Source organism: Electrophorus electricus, chromosome 2 (genome assembly GCF_013358815.1).
Source record: "Electrophorus electricus isolate fEleEle1 chromosome 2, fEleEle1.pri, whole genome shotgun sequence".
In the NCBI taxonomy this organism is placed as follows: domain Eukaryota; kingdom Metazoa; phylum Chordata; class Actinopteri; order Gymnotiformes; family Gymnotidae; genus Electrophorus; species Electrophorus electricus.
The window spans coordinates 13,196,945-13,209,948 of record NC_049536.1 but is presented as its reverse complement, the minus strand read 5'-3'; positions in this window follow the sequence as shown (position 1 = coordinate 13,209,948).

Here is a 13,004-nt window from a genome sequence, read left to right as displayed (position 1 = left end):
TAAACAAGCATTCAGCAAAGGTGTGTGAGTAGTTGGATTATACTGTCATTTATGTATATATACGTAAGTGTGTGTGTGTGGGTGAGCATACGCATATATATATAAATAAGTGTGTGTGTGTGTTTGTGTGTGTGTGTGTGTGTGTGTTTGTATGTGTGTGTGTGTGTGTGTGTGTGTGTGTGTGTGTATGTATGTGTGTGTGTGTGTGTGTGTGTGTGTGTGTGTGTGTGTGTGTATGTGTGTGTGTGTGTGTGTGTGTGTCCTTGCTGGCTTTCAGTGATAACTGTTGAACTGGGAGCACACTTCTATCAGCAGGGATTAGAGAAGAATGCACAACAGAGGCCGTTTGCCCTACTTCGAACTGGAGCTCTAATTCAGTGTGCGACTCCGCTCACTGTGGAGAACAAAGAGAGAAAGATAAATAATAAAGGCAGTGGATGCGGTGCCATCTGCCCCACAGCTACCAGCAACGAGGTTGGAAGAGGAAGACTCATCTCTCACTCACTCACTCTCTGTTCAAAATGGCATGACATAAAGAATCCTATGCAGACATTTTAGTTAATAATCTACAATGATATCTCTCTCTCTCTCTCTCTCTCCATCTCTCTATCTTCCTGTCTACTTCTCTTTTTGCTCCTTTTCTCCATCTCCCTGTTGTCTCTATTCCTTTCTCGAGGCTCCTCCCTGAGACGAACCTAAAGCCCACAGTAATCTATTCCTGATCACTATTTATCTCAATTAAGTCGCTGAGAGAAAAGCACTTATCTAATGTGATGCCCTGCAATTCAATAGAGCAACTGCATTCCATCATTTCTCTTTCTCTCTCTCTCTCTCACTCTCTTTATCTCTCTCTCTCTCTCTCTCTCTCTCATTTCTTTTCTGTCTTTTTAACTGCATGGAGCAATAATGCTTTGTCTGTTATCCTCCCGTTCTGTGTAGGAGCTCTGTGATCGCCTGCTCAACTGGCCCAGTGGAACACACTGGTAAGGAAAGTAAATCAGAAACCACACAGAGACACAGACACACACACACACACACACACACACACACTCACAGATGTATGGCCATTTCACACTACTCCACTGTTGCTCATGAGCCCTGGAACTAAGGTGGCAAATGAGTTTCATAAAGACGTGAACCGCAGCGGCTCAGGGCCTGCTGGCCTGTCTCCATGGAGCTCAGGTCCTGATGCGGCGCCATGATGTCATTCATTCCCAGTAAGGCTCTCCATCCTCCCCCTCACTAATATGGAGGGCTTGACGGTGCTTTACAGGAGGGCGGACGGATGAAACCCAAACCTGCAGTAGCGCTCCAGACTGAAAGGGAATTCGTAAATGGTCCCCTACCAACACACACACACACACACGCATGCATGCACAAACACATGTGCTTGTGTGCATCCACTCCCCCACCAAGTGTTCTTAAAAAGGTCATGCCCAGGAAATGCACACAAGAGAAAGTGATGTCATCCTCAGGATCAATACGAGCTCTTAATGTAATTCTGCCTGAATGCACCAAGGCGTGCACACACAGTGAAGACGAAAGACTCCTCCCCCTCATCTTCTTATGTCTGAGAACCCTGGCCAGAGCCCGTATTTAATCAGTTCCCCTCAGCACGAGCTCTTAGGCAGGCTCAGGCCATTCATCTGCACAGAATGGCAGAGAAACTCGGAGAAGCCTGAGAAAGGAAATCAAAACTTTGCTTGGTGTCTCTCTCAGCAGCACGATGCCTTAGGTTTTTAACCTTAGACGCTCCGGAAAGTGATGCAACGCAGCAAGGCATGGACGTCTCGGAAAGCAAGGAACACAGCAGCAAGGCCAACAAGCGTAAAATCCAGTGCAGAGAGGACCTGTAGCAGAAGGCATGTGGGGATGAGTGGGCAACCCGGGGGACGTCAGACGCCAGCGACACAGCACGTCAGCCCTCTGGGAGACACACTTGGAAGGCTTGGACATGACATAGAGAGAGGGGGAAGGGAGAGACAGAATGAGTGCACACAGATGGAGTGTGTGTGTGTGTGTGTGTGTGTGTGTGTGTATGTGTGTGTGTGTGTATGTATGTGTGTGTGTGTGTGTGTGTGTGTGTGTGTGTGTGTGTGTGTGTGTGTGTATGTGTGTGTGTGTGTGTGTGTGTGTGTGTGTATGTGTGTGTGTGTGTGTGTGTGTGTGTGTGTGTGTGTGTATGTGTGTGTGTGTGTGTGTATGTGTGTGTGTGTGTGTGTGTGTGTGTGTGTGTGTGTGTGTGTGTGTGTGTGTGTATGTGTGTGTGTGTGTGTGTATGTGTGTGTGTGTGTGTGTGTGCGTGTGCGTGTGTGTGTGTGCGTGTGTGTGTGTATGTGTGTGTGTGTGTGTGTGTGTGTGTGTGTGTGTGTGTGTGTGTGTGTGTGTGTGTATGTGTGTGTGTGTGTGTGGGGGGGGGGGGGGGTTCATAGGGCCTGACGCAGCCCCTCACCGTAGCAAAGCTATAAACACCTGAACAATACCATAAACACAACGCAGCCGGGGAAAGGAGCGGTTAGGCATTGCAGTGAACAGGTGTAAGATTTCGCCAGGCATGCGGGGAAAACTGGGGAACCTAAAGAGACAAGATATCCTTGCAGCAGAGCAGGAGGGTGAGGGAAAGAGGCCGAGCCAGAGCAGGAGAAGAGCAGACAGGAGTGGAGGAGCCATGACGAAAGGAACCGCCTTGGCCAGGTGGCGTGCCCTCGGCACAGCGAAAAAGCAAGCACGTGAATTCAGAACTAATCGAGGACCAGTTAGCAAAAATCATAAAAGACATGAATTCCTTTTGCATTCGCACAGGTAAGGGTAGGTACAGGTGAGGGTAATACAGATCTATAAGAAACACGTACACTGTCAACAAACAGAACCAGGAAAATGCAACGATTACTCTGCAAGTCCAGTCCCCACATTTAGGTGGATGTTGTACTGGCATAACACGCTTTAACAGGGAAGTGACATGAGAAGCCACATGTGATAGGATGCACCTGCAGGGAGAGGAAGTGTGCTGGGCCTGCTTGCCTTGCACTCGTCTCCTTACCGCCAGCAGAAGCTGCGCGGAGTTGTTGACATTTTGCACGGCCCTGGCCTTTGCCGCTGTTGTCGCTAGCAGTCCCGTTAAATGAATGCAGCCTTTCTCCAGACGGGAGACAGGAGCCTTTACAGGGCGTATGATCTCATTCAGCCTCGTCCAGTTCCCGCTCGGCCGTCAGAACCCTCCTCAAGGCAACGGGCATGAAGGAGCTCTCACAAAAGCACAGGGTCACGGGGTCCAAGCTGCAGGGGCAACCAGAGGTCTCCATTGACCAGCGTTGCAGACAGAACAACAACAGGCTGTCTGTGACTCTACGACCCCCCCCCCCCCCCCCCAACTTACTACTGTTCCCACTCATACCAGCCCCCATCACACACTCACTCACACACTAGTGAGTAGACGCAGAGATCGCAACACACACAGACACACACAGGACTGGCACCAACCCCAGACATGCTCAGTAAAAAGAGTGGGCTTCTCCAACTTCAGGCCATCTTTTGTCCCAAATGCAAAAGCTTGAACTAAGAATACAAAGTCGTTAAATAGACAGACTGAGCAACATTGATTATAGGATACTTTGTGTGTGTGTGTGTGCGTGCACGCATATGTGAGCTGTGTGGTGTAAAACAAAATCCCTGCCAAACTTGTGCAATATAGTGATAGTGGCAAATGAAGAAGTGAGACATCGGATATTTTACTTCCTTCAATGCCATTTTTTTACACATGAAAAAAGAAAAATAGAAAACACCACTCGGTGCTTTACCATAATTCCCCACAAAACCTAGAACAGAGCTTTCAGGAAAACCAAACTTGGGGAGCACCCACCAAGAAAAACAAGCATTTAGTGTTGATCAGGCATATGTCACCACCCTGTTCTGTCAAACGTGTGACTTCTCTTTATCCACACAAATCTTTGCATGTCAGTGTGTGTGTGTGATGTGTGGGTGTATTCAGGGTCTGTTCCATCTGTGATATTATCAGCAGTGTTTGCATGTTACTGAAGGTCATGAAATGTAAAACAGAGAAGGGTAAACATATACCAGGCAGCTTTGGTAAGTGCGCGCGCACACACACACACACACACACACACACACACACACACACACACACACACACATATGTATCCATATGCACATATATATATATATATATATATACACATACATACACTAATGTACACAAATACACACACACACGTCGTGCCTCACACACAATAGACACATACCACGACCATCATCCAAGCAGAATCTCTGACAGTGCAACCTTTGAAGACACAACAATGATCCAAAACCTCCACGTGTGGGTGTGTTTCCCTGCATCACATGCTCCCAGAATGGCAGTGGTGGAGTAATCAGCTAATCTTGAGATCTCAGGGTGCCCGTGAAAGGCAGCCAAGCACCTGAGCAAGCACACACTGCTGCGCAGGGCTGGGACGCCACCGCCCACACACACAGCCGGGAGGCGATAGTGTGCTCGCCTATCCTAAATACAGCACCCATGACGTGTATCAACACTCAGCATCAGTCCCCCACAGCTGTGCTGGTCTTCCCGGAAACCGTTTCCTCCCAACAGCTCATCGGGGTGCACGGGCAGCCGAACCGAGACCTGCTGAACTGAGAAGTGCAAGTGGAGGTAATCTGGACAATCAGCTGTGTCTTTCTCAGGACGTACCACTGCTGATCCCGCTGGACAGACACACACACACACACACACGCATGCACGCACACACGCCCGCACACAGACATAAAGCTTTTCCGTGTGTTACAGTGGAGACGCACTGACGGGTTGCATTGCAGCGAGGAGATGCTGGAGCTTCCTCGGGTGGAGGAAAGGATGCGAACAGAATGAGCATGTTTGCTGAAGAAGAGATAGTGTACGACTGGACAGTGTACGACTGGACAGTGTATGACTGGACAGTGTATGACTGGACAGTGTATGATGGGAAACATCTTGGGGATAAAGAAATCCATCACACAGTGTATGAGCTAATAGATGCCCATGTTACAGAGAGCTGGTGAGAACAGCTGTTTCACTCAAAGTTACATTGTCCTGAGACTCTCCCTCTCTCTCTGAGTGTGCGCACACACACACACACACACACACGCACACACACACGCACACACGCACACGCACACACGCGCACACACACGCACACACACACACGCACACGCACACACACACACACACGCACACACACGCGCACACGCACACACACGCACGCACGCACGCACGCACACACACACACACACACACACACACACACAGAAACCTGACCAAAGCATGGAGAAACCGCTCTCTCTCTACTTTATTAGGCTTTGGCTTAGCTAGTCACACATCAGTGATCAGTAAGGGTCATTTCTGCCAGAACAGAGACTCTCATTCAGGCCTGTGTGACTGACATCGACCTGTGACTTAACTTTTGACTTTGGCATTGCATTGTAGTGGTCTGCACTGTGCTAAATAAATCATTAATAATAAATAATATATAAATACTATTCACATAACCAGTGAAAATGAATCATAAATGTATCCATATGCTCTATATACTCGGCAGCCTGCTGACTTAAACTTTCCTTCAGCTTTTTTTCTTTCGATTTTTACAACGTGCTCTCAGCATTCCTCATCTTATTGGTGTGTGCATGTGTGCATATAACTGTGGGTGGTGTGTTCTCGCGTGCGCGCGTTCGTGTGTGCAAGTAGGTTTGTGTGCTTTCTGGGCTTTGTATGCTTAAGGTTCAGGTCATGTTTGCACAGTTTTGTACTTTATTCTCATGTGACATTTTTAATTTGGTCAATGGCACCTGTACACACACATGTACACAATATAATGTTTTTCTTAAAGCATACACACACACACACACACACACACACACACACACACACACCCTCAATTGCACAGTCAATCTGTCCTGCTACATGAAAACCTCAGTCATGATTGTGTAGGAAGAAGATGTGTGATCCCGTCTTGATTGGCGTTCATAGTATTATAGATATGGTGTCCACTGTAGTGTAGATATGGTATACTGTATTGTAGTTATGGTATGCAGTTGTAGAGACAGTTGTCCTTCACAGGCTACATCTCTGGTTTTTCCTACAATTACCACACATTCAAAGCCCATCCATCACAATACTTTGCAGTTCTTCTGCCCTAACACGTTTGAACACACTCAAACACCTTGAGCATTACTGGTGGTGTCCAAAAGTAGTTGGAAATCAAGTTTCCTGCTTTCATACTGCTCGCAGTTGTGTGTGAAATTCAAATCAGCCTTCGCTTCACACACACTTTAAATCATATTTACAGGCAGGAAAGCAGTAGAAGACCACGCTGAACCTCACAAGGTATCACACATCTTCTCTGTCTGGTGATTTAGTGGGGAGCTGTCTGTGAACGGCAGGGGTCCCTTCGGTAACCACACAAAGAAACACGTTCACACCCGCTCCAGCGGCTATTTGGGAACATGCAAAACATAAGGTGCAGAGAACATGGAGGACCCTGTACCAATATCAATATCAATATCAATATGTATTCAATATCAGAGTCAGAAGTGTAAACACTGATCTCACTAAAATGAAGTGTCAGTAAATCCATCCTATATAACATAACACAGAGTAGCTGACCAATCAGTTAGCACAATAAACGAATCAACTGTTGTGCGTCCACAATGTCATCTTCACTCACAGGAGTGATGAATTGTCTAAAATGTACACACACACAAAAAAAACCATGCAAACATGCAAACATATAAATTAATAATCTACACAGACACGTTCAAACACTCATCCACGTCCCCATTCCCAGTCGTCTCTCTCTCTAATCTACTCCAATGGAATGCCCAATCCCACAGCAGGGAAACATTGGTCACAACATGTAAACTTACAGGGCAAACACTTTTAGATACTTGCACGTTTTAGACACGTATGTGTTAACCGTTGCTGTGGCCATTATGGGTAAAAGTCCATTTATAAATACGGGCTCCCTCTGCTGGGCTAGGAAGCTCAATCATGCTCATTAGGCCTGAGTGTGTCGGGCCACTGTACAGCCACTCGCTACTGGTCACAGCCGGCCCAAACCAACCCCTGAATGTACACAAAGGGGACGGAGAACAAAAAACATTCAGGCCAGAGACCTCAAAGGGCATTTTTTGTTCAGTGCAGTGAAAGAATAACAATAAAGGAGAAGCATGCGATTTCAGCAGCATGTCTGCGACCTCCTCAGCCACGCGGGAGGGGCAACGTGCTGAGACAGGTGAGTAATCAGCACAAAATCAGTCTCTGGGGAGGAGTTTTTCAGATCCGGGCTGTGAAAGGCAAGAGACGTAGAGAGACAAAGAGAGAGAGAGCGATACCGCACTTGAGTGACCCACCATTATCAGGCCACTGAAAGCTCTGGTAAGGGCGTCTCTGAAAGCAGAGGTGCAAATCAACGGCCGCAATTTCTCTTATGAACTTTCTGTGACCTCACTACTGCTGAAGAGGCTGTAATAATCATCCAGCATGAGCAGGCTTAACACACGGCACACCCACAGTGCCCGAGGGCACGAGGTCGATGGTGATCTGCCCGCGCAGTCAACCAGGGGTTTATTAACAGGCCGACCCCTAGGACGACCCCTAGGCTGACCTCCAGGCTGTTCTCCGAGTCGACCCCCTGGCATCGATGTCGCCCTGCACAGTGTGGGAGGGCGCCAAGCCAACATGCTCCGGCTGCCCTCGGAGCACGCAGTGCAGACACGTGTGGCACCAGAGGCCAGCGCCAACCTTGCTCGTCGCTCGGCCCGCGCGGACGTGCTCGAGTCCAAAAACAAATTCACTTTTGTAACGTTCACAGCATGTACACCCATTTTCTACTCTCTCTCACACATCCATCACATTCGCACACATGGACAAAGAGAGGCTTGTGACTCATGTCTTTATTGATTTAGTGTACTGTTAGACGCATTGTATGACAGTCAAAACACAGCTTTTCCCAAGAACCAGACTTACCTGTTTATCGCAGTCGAGAGCAAAACAGCGACCAGTTCCACCGTAGCTCAGCAGAGAGCACACTCCACTGCGTTTAAAGGAGAGGTGATCGTTATCTTCGGATGGGAACGTGACCCAAACTGCCATTAACCAGGACATGCAATAGCATCATAAGCTGATGGACATCCTCAGTTTGACAAAAATTCCACACGTTTCTGTGATTTATATTTATATTTGGAATTAAATGACGGATAAAAACACGTCTGCTTACAGCTCTGACTGGGAAAGCAGGACTGATGGCACGTCCCACAGTGCCCTGTTCTGCACGGGAGCTGAGCCATGATGGGTCATGAGGAGACAGGTTGTGCTATTGAGTCAATTTTATTACAGCGCACCAAGCTACCAATCTAAGGTTCAGCCATGCAGAAACTACTCATGCACAGAAGCCATAAACATGACGAACATTCCTAAAGCCCTTCCGATTCCCTGCACCAGCCCACCACGGGCGCAAACTCCGATTCCCAGAAGTCTACTCGGGCCTTTGGGTCCAAAAGCTAGGGGTTTTTTTAGGTGGCTCTGGGTTCTTGATCTTTAGAGGCTGATTAAATTGCAGTAGTGTAGTGCTCGTTCAATCCACGCACCATTGTCGCTGCACACAAAACTGGTGTTGGAAGTGTATACCTGAAATGAGGTGTCTTCACAGGACTGAAATTCCAGTGAAAAAAACAAAAGCCATCCCCCACTCCCCCGATAACTACTGTTACATGCAAACATGCCAGCTTTATCTAGACAGCATCACTGGCACAAGCACTTCTTGTAAAAGACCCTGAGTCTTTTACTAAACACTAAAAGATGAGCTACTTAGAGATGTGGGCTGGTTTTGTGTGTGTGTGTGTGTGTTCCATAGAACAGTTCTGGATCATCAACACATGATAAACTTTTCTCCTTAGAATCAGCCTGGTCCAAAGTTCTGAAACACATTTGCTAGGCCTTTCAGACACACTCACACACCCTCTGATGGCTTTGACGCACTTAGTCAACATTATGTCAGTCATGTGACATTACAATACACAGGTCTGTAATCTAACTGTAATGTATGAAGAATGTCTGGCTCTCAGGCAACACCCAGCGCAAAGTAGTGTGTGCGCTACACTGTTATGTTGCTTACACTGGGGGCAACAATTATTTCCTCTTAAATCAATCAAACGTAGTAACTCAAAAGCGCTACTACTTTTTGAAAAGTAGTTCAGAAATGTCCAGTGGACGTGGAAGGTGCAGTCCTACTTGACAGTACGCAAGAAGGTGAGAGAGTTTGAGAAAGAGAGAGAAAACATGTTATGGTGTAAAATCCATGGGCTCACACCTCCTCACAGGCCATTTCTCGCTGTGGAGTGCCTTTACTGGCACAAGTGAATAAATGTGTTGTAGAGAACCAAATCACCAAGCAGCAGAACAAGGGAGACAAAGAAGGCAGAGAGAGGGATGAAGTGCTCAGCACAACAGTACTGGTGCGACGTTAATTCCCAAAGTGCTCAGCACAACAGTACTGGTGCGACGTTAATTCCCAAAGTGCTCAGCGCAACAGTACTGGTGCGACGTTAATTCCCAAAGTGCTCAGCCCAACAGTACTGGTGCGACGTTAATTCCCAAAGTGCTCAACGCAACAGTACTGGTGCGACGTTAATTCCCAAAGTGCTCAACGCAACAGTACTGGTGCGACGTTAATTCCCAAAGTGCTCAGCGCAACAGTACTGGTGCGACGTTAATTCCCAAAGTGCTCAGCGCAACAGTACTGGTGCGACGTTAATTCCCAAAGTGCTCAGCGCAACAGTACTGGTGCGACGTTAATTCCCAAAGTGCTCAACGCAACAGTACTGGTGCGACGTTAATTCCCAAAGTGCTCAACGCAACAGTACTGGTGCGACGTTAATTCCCAAAGTGCTCAACGCAACAGTACTGGTGCGACGTTAATTCCCAAAGTGCTCAGCGCAACAGTACTGGTGCGACGTTAATTCCCAAAGTGCTCAACGCAACAGTACTGGTGCGACGTTAATTCCCAAAGTGCTCAGCGCAACAGTACTGGTGCGACGTTAATTCCCAAAGTGCTCAACGCAACAGTACTGGTGCGACGTTAATTCCCAAAGTGCTCAGCGCAACAGTACTGGTGCGACGTTAATTCCCAAAGTGCTCAGCGCAACAGTACTGGTGCGACGTTAATTCCCAAAGTGCTCAGCGCAACAGTACTGGTGCGACGTTAATTCCCAAAGTGCTCAACGCAACAGTACTGGTGCGACGTTAATTCCCAAAGTGCTCAACGCAACAGTACTGGTGCGACGTTAATTCCCAAAGTGCTCAGCGCAACAGTACTGGTGCGACGTTAATTCCCAAAGTGCTCAGCGCAACAGTACTGGTGCGACGTTAATTCCCAAAGTGCTCAACGCAACAGTACTGGTGCGACGTTAATTCCCAAAGTGCTCAGCGCAACAGTACTGGTGCGACGTTAATTCCCAAAGTGCTCAGCGCAACAGTACTGGTGCGACGTTAATTCCCAAAGTGCTCAACGCAACAGTACTGGTGCGACGTTAATTCCCAAAGTGCTCAGCGCAACAGTACTGGTGCGACGTTAATTCCCAAAGTGCTCAGCGCATCAGTACTGGTGCGACGTTAATTCCCAAAGTGCTCAACGCAACAGTACTGGTGCGACGTTAATTCCCAAAGTGCTCAACACAACAGTACTGGTGAGATGTTAATTCCCAAAGTGCTCAACACAACAGTACTGGTGCGACGTTAATTCCCAAAGTGCACAACACAACAGTACTGGTGCGACGTTAATTCCCAGCTGCTCTGCTCCATTTTCCAAAGTATTATTTTCCAAAATGCTACTTCTGAAGTATAATCAACTCCAAAATTATACTCCAAAAATAATAAGATAAAAATCTTTTTATTAAAATAAAAATATTAAAATCTTTTTGAGGAAGATTAAAACCTTCCTCAAAAACATAAAAGGTCACATTTATCATTAATCATAGAAATTATTTCTAAAAGACTGTTGTTTTATTTTAAGAGTACTGCACTTCTTTCAAAAACATATGGAGCAAAATTATTGGCACTAAAATTTTTTTTTTAAATAAGACCATAAAAAATGGATCTTGGCAGGCACGTGGGGGGTGATGGGAATTTTTCTTTTTCTTGCTTCTAGTCTCCAGGAACTGTTGTCTGTAGCCTGTATGAGAACGCATACCTGCAAAATCCCTCCTCCACCAACACGGGTGAAACCAAACTCAGATGAAGAAGAGGAAGCATGAACACACTGCCTCCACACATAGTGAGGAGGACGATAAGAGAAGCAAAGAGGAACCCAAAGATCCCTTCCAGAAGGTCGGAAGGGATTTCCAACTTTCAAAATCAACAAGTCGATGCCAGTTGCATGACCAGATGCTTTTCAGAAGAACTCCACAAAAGAAGCCTTTCTTGAGAGCAAACCACAGCACGCAATGCCCGAATGCTCTCATAAAATGTCATTGAAACTGTAAACGGAATTGTGTGTTGCGGTCAGTCGAGAAAAAAAACTGAACATATCGGTCTTGCACACTGTCTGCATAGAAAGAGAAGCACCCGATACCCTGTCAGATACTGATGCTTTGGGCCTGTTTTGCTAATAGTGCTCCAGAGCCTCGTGAAAAAGGCTTGGTTTCAGTAAAATAATGACCCCAAACATACATCAAAACCCACACAGAAATGAAGACAGGTACACGAAATCAAAGTTTTGCAATGACTCTCACATGCTCTACATTTGAACCCTAGTGAAAGCCTGACACAAGGGTCAGCCTGGATGGAGAATGTGTGTTAAACTGCGTTAAAGTGTTTGAGCACATTGACCTGTGGCCATGCATGGCTTAGTGCTGGTATTCTCGCCAGGGGGCAACTTCACCAAATATTTATTCGGGGGCGGCGGGGTGCTAACATTTTTTTAAACCAGCTTTGTTTATTGTATTACTAAAGTCACTGTATCTACTGTAGATTTGATTCTGAGGTCCCAACAAAAAATACATTGATGGAGGATGCTGTGAAAAGCCAAGCTGTCCAGCATACACACCCATGTGGAAACATTTACAGGCTTCTCCAGCCTGCTGCTTAAACCTCACTTGGCCATTCCACTACCACCACACATCTACTAACTATGTAGGTCTCCAGTCGCCCATAATCCCCCACTGCAACTCCCACACTTTAGGGTGCAGCCAGACAGAAAAGAAGTTCAGACTGCAGCTGGTAATTGATTTGGACTCTGTTCTTTTGCTGTGCAGTTCAGGTCTTATGTATGTTGTTTTATGGTCCTCATAGTGGACATGATCATATTTTCAGCCTGTTTATACTGTACAGATTTGACAGTAGACATCATTAATAAAGGATCTCTCGAGACTAATTTCTCGCCATTTTCAAAAGTTTACACTGATATAGAAAATAAAAAGGATAACACTGGCTAATTTTTTTTTTAAAAACCACTCAGAGGACCATATAATCAGCATAGCAAGTCAACCCAAGAATGCAATACATCTCACGGTTCAGTTGACTACAATAGCTCTACTGTTCCTTTGGCTACAAGTGAATTACAGGTCCCAGTAAGCAGACAGCTTCCTGCATGTTGGAGCACAAGCGCAAACTATCTTAGAGAGTTTAAACCAACACCAGCCTGCAGGAGTGCTGTGCTGCCGTGGAGGTCTAGTGATGGGGGTGGGAGTGTGAAGAAAAACACAGGCCAGATTTAAAGCGGTGTTTAAAGCCGCTGGTCTAAAGAGGGGACTGAGGGAGACGCCAGGTTCAAACCACACACCTGGAGCGTTTGTGGATGTAAACACAGAGGCCTAAACAGCGCTACTTCTGTTCCAAATGTCAGAATTCCATCACCCTTATGCGAAAAGACATACTTGGCACACAGGGTCTCAACACAATGACTTGGTGTTGAAAAAATTAGGTGTTCTGTATGCATACCTCATCTAATTATTGCAAAAGT